Raw genomic sequence first — 10,525 nt, 5'->3', positions numbered from 1 at the left:
TAACCCTAGTTGTCCTGACGCTAGCCCTAGTTGTCCTGACGCTAACCCTAGTTGTCGTGACGCTAACCCTAGTTGTCCTGACGCTAACCCTAGTTGTCCTGACGCTAACCCTAGTTGTCGTGACGCTAACCCTAGTTGTCGTGACGCTAATCCTAGTTGTCCTGACGCTAACCCTAGTTGTCGTGACGCTAACCCTAGGTGTCCTGACGCTAACCCTAGTTGTCCTGACGCTAACCCTAGTTGTATTGACGCTAACCCTAGTTGTCCTGACGCTAACCCTAGTTGTCCTGACGCTAACCCTAGTTGTCCCGACGCTAACCCTAGTTGTCCTGACGCTAACCCTAGTTGTCCTGACGCTAACCCTAGTTGTCCTGACGCTAACCCTAGTTGTACTGAAGCTAACCCTAGTTGTCCTGACGCTAACCCTAGTTGTCCTGATGCTAACCCTAGTTGTCCTGACGGTAACCCTAGTTGTCCTGACGCTAACCCTAGTTGTCGTGACGCTAACCCTAGTTGTTGTGACGCTAACCCTAGTTGTCCTGACGCTAACCCTAGTTGTCCTGACGCTAACCCTAGTTGTCCCGACGCTAACCCTAGTTGTCCCGACGCTAACCCTAGTTGTTGTGACGCTAACCCTAGTTGTCGTGACGCTAACCCTAGTTGTACTGACGCTAACCCTAGTTGTCCTGACGCTAACCCTAGTTGTCGTGATGCTAACCCTAGTTGTCCTGACGCTAACCCTAGTTGTCCTGACGCTAACCCTAGTTGTCGTGACGCTAACCCTAGTTGTCCTGACGCTAACCCTAGTTGTCGTGACGCTAACCCTAGTTGTCCTGACGCTAACCCTAGTTGTCGTGATGCTAACCCTAGTTGTCCTGACGCTAACCCTAGTTGTCCTGACGCTAACCCTAGTTGTCCTGACGCTAACCCTAGTTGTCGTGACGCTAACCCTAGTTGTCCTGACGCTAACCCTAGTTGTCGTGATGCTAACCCTAGTTGTCCTGACGCTAACCCTAGTTGTCCTGACGCTAACCCTAGTTGTCGTGACGCTAACCCTAGTTGTCCTGACGCTAACCCTAGTTGTCCTGACGCTAACCCTAGTTGTCCTGACTCTAACCCTAGTTGTCCTGACGCTAACCCTAGTTGTGACGCTAACCTTAGTTGTCCTGACGCTAACCCTAGTTGTCCTGATGCTAACCCTAGTTGTCCTGACGCTAACCCTAGTTGTCCTGACGCTAACCCTACTTGTCCTGACGCTAACCCTAGTTGTCCTGACGCTAACCCTAGTTGTCCTGACGCTAACCCTAGTTGTCCTGACGCTAACCCTAGTTGTCCTGATGCTAACCCTAGTTGTCCTGACTCTAACCCTAGTTGTCCTGACGCTAACCCTAGTTGTCCTGATGCTAACCCTAGTTGTCCTGACGCTAACCCTAGTTGTTCTGACGCTAACCCTAGTTGTCCTGACGCTAACCCTAGTTGTCCTGGCGCTAACCCTAGTTGTCCTGGCGCTAACCCTAGTTGTAGTGACGCTAACCCTAGTTGTCCTGGCGCTAACCCTAGTTGTCCTGGCGCTAACCCTAGTTGTCCTGACGCTAACCCTAGTTGTCCTGGCGCTAACCCTAGTTGTCCTGGCGCTAACCTTAGTTGTCCTGGCGCTAACCCTAGTTGTCCTGGCGCTAACCCTAGTTGTCCTGGCGGTAAACCTAGTTGTCCTGGCGCTAACCCTAGTTGTCCTGGCGCTAACCCTAGTTGTCCTGGCGCTAACCCTAGTTGTCCTGGCGCTAACCCTAGTTGTAATGGTGCTAACCCTAGTTGTCCTGGCGCTAACCCTAGTTGTCCTGGCGCTAACCCTAGTTGTAATGGTGCTAACCCTAGTTGTCCTGGCGCTAACCCTAGTTGTCCTGGCGCTAACCCTAGTTGTCCTGGCGCTAACCCTAGTTGTCCTGACGCTAACCCTAGTTGTCCTGACGCTAACCCTAGTTGTCCTGACGCTAACCCTAGTTGTCGTGACGCTAACCCTAGTTGTCCTGACGCTAACCCTAGTTGTCCTGACGCTAACCCTAGTTGTCGTGACGCTAACCCTAGTTGTCCTGACGCTAACCCTAGTTGTCGTGACGCTAACCCTAGTTGTCCTGACGCTAACCCTAGTTGTCGTGACGCTAACCCTAGTTGTCCTGACGCTAACCCTAGTTGTCCTGACGCTAACCCTAGTTGTCGTGAGGCTAACCCTAGTTGTCCTGACGCTAACCCTAGTTGTCGTGACGCTAACCCTAGTTGTCCTGACGCTAACCCTAGTTGTCGTGACGCTAACCCTAGTTGTCCTGATGCTAACCCTAGTTGTCCTGACGCTAACCCTAGTTGTCCTGACGCTAACCCTCGTTGTCCTGACGCTAACCCTAGTTGTCGTGACGCTAACCCTAGTTGTCCTGATGCTAACCCTAGTTGTGACGCTAACCCTAGTTGTCCTGACGCTAACCCTAGTTGTCGTGACGCTAACCCTAGTTGTCCTGACGCTAACCCTAGTTGTCGTGACGCTAACCCTAGTTGTCCTGACGCTAACCCTAGTTGTCCTGACGCTAACCCTAGTTGTCGTGACGCTAACCCTAGTTGTCCTGACGCTAACCCTAGTTGTCGTGACGCTAACCCTAGTTGTCCTGACGCTAACCCTAGTTGTCGTGACGCTAACCCTAGTTGTCCTGATGCTAACCCTAGTTGTCCTGACGCTAACCCTAGTTGTCCTGACACTAACCCTCGTTGTCCTGACGCTAACCCTAGTTGTCGTGACGCTAACCCTAGTTGTCCTGATGCTAACCCTAGTTGTGACGCTAACCCTAGTTGTCCTGACGCTAACCCTAGTTGTCGTGACGCTAACCCTAGTTGTCCTGACGCTAACCCTAGTTGTCGTGACGCTAACCCTAGTTGTCCTGACGCTAACCCTAGTTGTCCTGACGCTAACCCTAGTTGTGACGCTAACCCTAGTTGTCCTGACGCTAACCCTAGTTGTCCTGACGCTAACCCTAGTTGTCGTAACGCTAACCCTAGTTGTCCTGACGCTAACCCTAGTTGTCCTGACGCTAACCATAGTTGTCCTGACGCTAAACCTAGTTGTCCTGACGCTAACCCTAGTTGTCCTGACGCTAACCCTAGTTGTCCTGACTCTAACCCTAGTTGTCCTGACGCTAAACCTAGTTGTCCTGATGCTAACCCTAGTTGTCCTGACGCTAACCCTAGTTGTTCTGACGCTAACCCTAGTTGTCCTGACGCTAGCCCTACATGTCCTGACGCTAACCCTAGTTGTCCTGACGCTAACCCTAGCTGTGCTGACGCTAACCCTAGTTGTGACGCTAACCCTAGTTGTCCTGACGCTAACCCTAATTGTCCTGACGCTAACCCTAGTTGTCCTGACGCTAACCCTAGTTGTCGTGACGCTAACCCTAGTTGTCCTGACGCTAACCCTAGTTGTCCTGACGCTAACCCTAGTTGTCCTGACGCTAACCCTAGTTGTCCTGACGCTAAACCTAGTTGTCCTGACGATAACCCTAGTTGTCCTGACGCTAACCCTAGTTGTCCTGACTCTAACCCTAGTTGTCCTGACGCTAAACCCAGTTGTCCTGATGCTAACCCTAGTTGTCCTGACGCTAACCCTAGTTGTTCTGACGCTAACCCTAGTTGTCCTGACGCTAACCCTAGTTGTCCTGACGCTAACCCTAGTTGTCCTGGCGCTAACCCTAGTTGTCCTGACGCTAACTCTAGTTGTCCTGGCGCTAACCCTAGTTGTCCTGACGCTAACCATAGTTGTACTGACGCTAACCCTACATGTCCTGACGCTAACCCTAGTTGTCCTGACGCTAACCCTAGTTGTCCTGACGCTAACCCTAGTTGTCCTGACGCTAACCCTAGTTGTTCTGACGCTAACCCTAGTTGTCGTGACGCTAACCCTAGTTGTCCTGACGCTAACCCTAGTTGTGACGCTAACCCTAGTTGTCCTGACGCTAACCCTAGTTGTCCTGACGCTAACCCTAGTTGTCCTGATGCTAACCCTAGTTGTCCTGACGCTAACCCTAGTTGTTCTGACGCTAACCCTAGTTGTCCTGACGCTAACCCTAGTTGTCCTGACGCTAACCCTAGTTGTCCTGGCGCTAACCCTAGTTGTCCTGACGCTAACCCTAGTTGTCCTGACGCTAACCCTAGTTGTCCTGGCGCTAACCCTAGTTGTCGTGACGCTAACCCTAGTTGTCCTGACGCTAACCCTAGTTGTCCTGACGCTAACCCTATATGTCCTGACGCTAACCCTAGTTGTCCTGACGCTAACCCTAGTTGTCCTGACGCTAACCCTAGTTGTCCTTATGCTAACCCTACTTGTCCTGACGCTAACCCTAGTTGTCCTGACGCTAACCCTAGTTGTCCTGACGCTAACCCTAGTTGTCGTGACGCTAACCATAGTTGTCCTGACGCTAACCCTAGTTGTGACGCTAACCCTAGTTGTCCTGACGCTAACCCTAGTTGTCCTGACGCTAACCCTAGTTGTCCTGACTCTAACCCTAGTTGTCCTGACGCTAAACCTAGTTGTCCTGATGCTAACCCTAGTTGTCCTGACGCTAACCCTAGTTGTTCTGACGCTAACCCTAGTTGTACTGGCGCTAACCCTAGTTGTCCTGACGCTAACCCTAGTTGTCCTGACGCTAACCCTAGTTGTCCTGGCGCTAACCCTAGGTGTCGTGACGCTGACCCTAGTTGTCCTGACGCTAACCCTAGTTGTCCTGACGCTAACCCTACATGTCCTAACGCTAACCCTAGTTGTCCTGACGCTAACCCTAGTTGTCCTGACGCTAACCCTAGTTGTCCTGACGCTAACCCTACTTGTCCTGACGCTAACCCTAGTTGTCCTGACGCTAACCCTAGTTGTCCTGACGCTAACCCTACTTGTCCTGACGCTAACCCTAGTTGTCCTGACGCTAACCATAGTTGTCCTGACGCTAACCCTACTTGTCCTGACGCTAACCCTAGTTGTCCTGACGCTAACCCTACTTGTCCTGACGCTAACCCTACTTGTCCTGACGCTAACCCTACTTGTCCTGACGCTAACCCTACTTGTCCTGACACTAACCCTAGTTGTCCTGACGCTAACCCTAGTTGTCCTGACGCTAACCCTAGTTGTCCTGACGCTAACCCTAGTTGTCGTGACGCTAACCCTAGTTGTCCTGACGCTAACCCTAGTTGTCCTGACGCTAACCCTAGTTGTCCTGACTCTAACCCTAGTTGTCCTGACGCTAAACCTAGTTGTCCTGATGCTAACCCTAGTTGTCCTTACGCTAACCCTAGTTGTTCTGACGCTAACCCTAGTTGTCCTGACGCTAACCCTAGTTGTCCTGGCGCTAACCCTAGTTGTCCTGACGCTAACCCTAGTTGTCCTGACGCTAACCCTAGTTGTCCTGGCGCTAACCCTAGGTGTCGTGATGCTAACCCTAGTTGTCCTGACGCTAACCCTAGTTGTCCTGACGCTAACCCTAGTTGTCCTGACGCTAACCCTAGTTGTCCTGATGCTAACCCTAGTTGTCCTGACGCTAACCCTAGTTGTCCTGACGCTAACCCTACTTGTCCTGACGCTAACCCTAGTTCTCCTGACGCTAACCCTAGTTGTCCTGACGCTAACCCTACTTGTCCTGACGCTAACCCTAGTTGTCCTGACGCTAACCATAGTTGTCCTGACGCTAACCCTACTTGTCCTGACGCTAACCCTAGTTGTCCTAACGCTAACCCTAGTTGTCCTGACGCTAACCCTACTTGTCCTGACGCTAACCCTACTTGTCCTGACGCTAACCCTACTTGTCCTGACGCTAACCCTAGTTGTTCTGACGCTAACCCTAGTTGTCCTGACGCTAACCCTAGTTGTCCTGACGCTAACCCTATTTGTCCTGACGCTAACCCTAGTTGTCGTGACGCTAACCCTAGTTGTCCTGACGCTAACCCTAGTTGTGACGCTAACCCTAGTTGTCCTGACGCTAACCCTAGTTGTCCTGACGCTAAACCTAGTTGTTCTGACGCTAACCCTAGATGTCCTGACGCTAACCCTAGTTGTCCTGGCGCTAACCCTAGTTGTCCTGACGCTAACCCTAGTTGTCCTGGCGCTAACCCTAGTTGTCCTGACGCTAACCCTAGTTGTACTGACGCTAACCCTACATGTCCTGACGCTAACCCTAGTTGTCCTGACGCTAACCCTAGTTGTCCTGATGCTAACCCTAGTTGTTCTGACGCTAACCCTAGTTGTCGTGATGCTAACCCTAGTTGTCCTGACGCTAACCCTAGTTGTGACGCTAACCCTAGTTGTCCTGATGCTAACCCTAGTTGTCCTGACGCTAACCCTAGTTGTCCTGACGCTAACCCTAGTTGTCGTGACGCTAACCCTAGTGGTCCTGACGCTAACCCTAGTTGTCCTGACGCTAACCCTAGTTGTCCTGAAGCTATCCCTAGTTGTCCTGACGCTAACCCTAGTTGTTTTGACGCTAACCCTAGTTGTCCTGACGCTAACCCTAGTTGTCCTGACGCTAACCCTAGTTGTCCTGGCGCTAACCCTAGTTGTCCTTATGCTAACCCTAGTTGTCCTGACGCTAACCCTACTTGTCCTGACGCTAACCCTACTTGTCCTGACGCTAACCCTAGTTGTCCTGACGCTAACCCTAGTTGTCCTGACGCTAACCATAGTTGTTCTGACGCTAACCCTAGTTGTCCTGACGCTAACCCTAGTTGTCCTGACGCTAACCCTAGTTGTCCTGACGTTAACCCTAGTTGTCCTGACGCTAACCCTAGTTGTCCTGACGCTAACCCTAGTTGTCGTGACGCTAACCCTAGTTGTCCTGACGCTAACCCTAGTTGTGACGCTAACCCTAGTTGTCCTGACGCTAACCCTAGTTGTCCTGACGCTAACCCTAGTTGTCGTGACGCTAACCCTAGTTGTCCTGACGCTAACCCTAGTTGTCCTGACGCTAACCTTAGTTGTCCTGACTCTAACCCTAGTTGTCCTGACGCTAAACCTAGTTGTCCTGATGCTAACCCTAGTTGTCCTGAATCTAACCCTAGTTGTTCTGACGCTAACCCTAGTTGTCCTGACGCTAACCCTAGTTGTCCTGACGCTAACCCTAGTTGTCCTGGCGCTAACACTAGTTGTCCTGACGCTAACCCTAGTTGTCCTGGCGCTAACCCTAGTTGTCCTGACGCTAACCCTAGTTGTCCTGACGCTAACCCTAGTTGTCCTGACGCTAACCCTACATGTCCTGATGCTAACCCTAGTTGTCCTGACGCTAACCCTACTTGTCCTGACGCTAACCCTAGTTGTCCTGATGCTAACCCTACTTGTCCTGACGCTAACCCTAGTTGTCCTGACGCTAACCCTAGTTGTCCTGACGCTAACCCTAGTTGTCGTGACGCTAACCCTTGTTGTCCTGACGCTAACCCTACTTGTCCTGACGCCAACCCTAGTTGTCCTGACGCAAACCCTAGTTGTCCTGACGCTAACCCTACTTGTCCTGGCGCTAACCCTACTTGTCCTGACGCTAACCCTAGTTGTCCTGACGCTAACCCTAGTTGTCCTGACGCTAACCCTAGTTGTCCTGACGCTAACCCTAGTTGTCCTGACTAGTGTTGAGCCACCCCCGTAGTGTTCGGGTTCGGTTCGGTTCGTCGAACACCGGGATGTTCGAGGAACTGTTCGTCGAACTGTTCGTCGAACACCTTAGAACACCGTCGAACACCGTTAAAACCAATGGCAGGCAAACAAAAACACATAGAAACACATAGAAAACACGTTCAAAGGTGTCCAAAAGCTGACAAACTGCTCAGAAGACGCTTTCTTTAAAAAAGCCGGCCGGCAATTCAGCAGCGGCATACACCGGTACCCGACAATTTAGGCAAGAAGGAATAGAGCCTCACACATAGATTAGATAGATAGAAACATGTAAGTCACATATATATGAAGTACAGTGACAGTGTTGCTTACTGTACTTGTCATTTAGTGTAAAGGATTTATTAAAAAATATAATAGTGTTTTCATGCACTGTCTCTTTAAAAAAGCCGGCCGGCAATTCAGCAACTGTACCCGACAATTTATAACAGACAGAATAGAGCTTCACACATAGATTAGATAGATAGAAACATGTCAGTCACATATATATGAAGTACAGTGATAGTGTTAGTTACTGTACTTGTCATTTAGTATTAAAATAAAGGATTTATTATTAAAAAAAATTGGCGTGGGGTTCCCCTTAATTTTAGTCTCTAGCGGAGGTTAAGCAGACAGCTGGGGCAGATGTTTGAAGCCTGGGAAGGGGGTAATACCCACGGAGCTTCCCAGGCTACTAATATGAGCCCCCAGCTGAATACCTAGCCTTTACTAGCTATTAAAATGGGGGACCCCCCCAAAAAAATGACGTGGGGTCCCCCCTAATTTAATAGCTAGCAAAGGCTAGGCAGACAGCTGGGGGCTGATATTAATAGCCCAGGAAGGGTGCCATGAATATTGGCCCCCTCCCAGGCTAGAAACACCAGCCATCAGCCGCCCCAGAAATGGCGCATTCATAGGATGCGCCAATTCTGGCACTTAGCCTCGCTCTTCCACGCTGCCCTGTAGCGGTGGCAGGGGGTAATAGGGCTGGGGTTGATGTCAGCTTATAATGCCAGCTGACATCAAGCCCAGGTTAGTAATGGAGAGGCGTCTATAAGACACCCCCATTACTAACCCCATAGTTAAAGTTAAAAGAAAACACAAAAACCCAGAATAAAGTCCTTTAATTGAAATAAAGACACAATCCTTTATTGTTCTAAATTAAACCATACTTACCGTCACGCCCATTCCAGCTGAAGACAACGATCTCCTGCAATAAAAGAAAAATAATAAAGCAACATCATCCTTACCTTTCCATGGTTCCCACGACAGCTTCAGCTCTGCTACATCGAGATGACAGGCTGGACCGCAGCAGAAAGCTGCCATCCAGCCTGTCATCCCGCAGACACTGAGAAGCGCAGGCTTGCTTGCGCTCTGCAGTGTCTGGCTGTGACGGCATAATAAAATGAGACGAGTTCATGTCCAATGAACTCGGCGCACCTCATGCACGTCACTGACAGCGTGGAAAAATTCTCATGCTGAAGCGCTGAGTGCAGGAGAATTCTCCCACGCTGTCAGTGACGTGCATAAGGTGAGCTCATGTCCAATGAACTCAGCTCACCTCCTGCACGTCACTGACAGCGTGGGAGAATTCTCCTGCACTCAGCGCTTCAGCGTGAGAATTCTCCCACGCTGAAGTGCTGAGTGCAGGATAATTTTCCCACGCTGTCAGTGACGTGCATAAGGTGAGCTCATGTCCAATGAACTCAGCTCACCTCCTGCACGTCACTGACAGCGTGGGAGAATTCTCCTGCACTCAGCGCTTCAGTGTGAGAATTCTCCTACGCTGAAGCGCTGAGTGCAGTAGAATTTTCCCACGCTGTCAGTGACGTGCATGAGGTGAGCCGAGTTCATTGGACATTAACTCGGCTCATCTGGATGCCCTCACAGATAGACACTGTGGAGCGCAAGCGCGCCTGCGCTTCTCAGTGTCTGCGGGATGACAGGCTGGATGGCAGCGTTATGCTGCGGTCCAGCCTGTCATCTCGATGTAGCAGAGCTGAAGCTGTCGTGGGAACCATGGAAAGGTAAGGATGATGTTGCTTTATTATTTTTCTTTTATTTCAGGAGATCGTTGGCTTCAGCTGGAATGGGCGTGACGGTAAGTATGGTTTAATTTAGAACAATAAAGAATTGTGTGTTTATTTCAATTAAAGGACTTTTTTCTGCGTGTTGTGTTTTTTTTAAATACTTTACTAGAAATTCATGGTGGTCATGTCTAATATTGGCGTGACCCCATGAATTTTGGGCTTAGGGCCAGCTGATAATGCCAAGCTGGCCCTAACCCCTTTATTACCCAGTGAGCCACCGCATCAGGGCCCTGGATGAGTTGGGTACAGCGCCAGAAGATGGCGCTTCTATGAACGCGCCATTTTCCGGGGTGGCTGCGGACTGCAATTTGCAGCTGGGGTGGCCCAGAAAGCTTGGGCCTCCCTGCGCTGCGGATTCCAGCCCCCAGCTGCATAGTTGTACCTGGCTGGACACAAAAACAGGGCGAAGCCCCACGTCAATTTTCTTTAAATTATTTCATGAAATAATTAAGAAAAAAAGGGCTTCCCTATATTGTTGTGTCCGGCCAGGTACAAATAGGCAGCTGGTGGTTGGGGGCAGCCCGTTCCTGCCTGCTGCACCTGACTGGACACAAATATAGTGCGAAGCCCCACGTCAATTTTTTTTTAATTATTTCATGAATTTCCTGAAATAATTTAAAAAAATTGAAGTGGGGCTTCGCACTATATTTGTGTCCAGCCAGGTACAGCAGGCAGGAATGGGCTGCCCCCAACCACCAGCTGCCTATTTGTACCTGGCCGGACACAACAATATAGGGAAGGCCTTTTTTTCTTAATTATTTCATGAATTTCATGAAAT

The sequence above is a fragment of the Phyllobates terribilis genome, unplaced genomic scaffold (assembly GCF_046119375.1).
Source record: "Phyllobates terribilis strain yellow unplaced genomic scaffold, ASM4611937v1 Scaffold_388__1_contigs__length_1821495, whole genome shotgun sequence".
Lineage (NCBI taxonomy): Eukaryota > Metazoa > Chordata > Amphibia > Anura > Dendrobatidae > Phyllobates > Phyllobates terribilis.
This window is presented reverse-complemented; position numbering follows the sequence as displayed.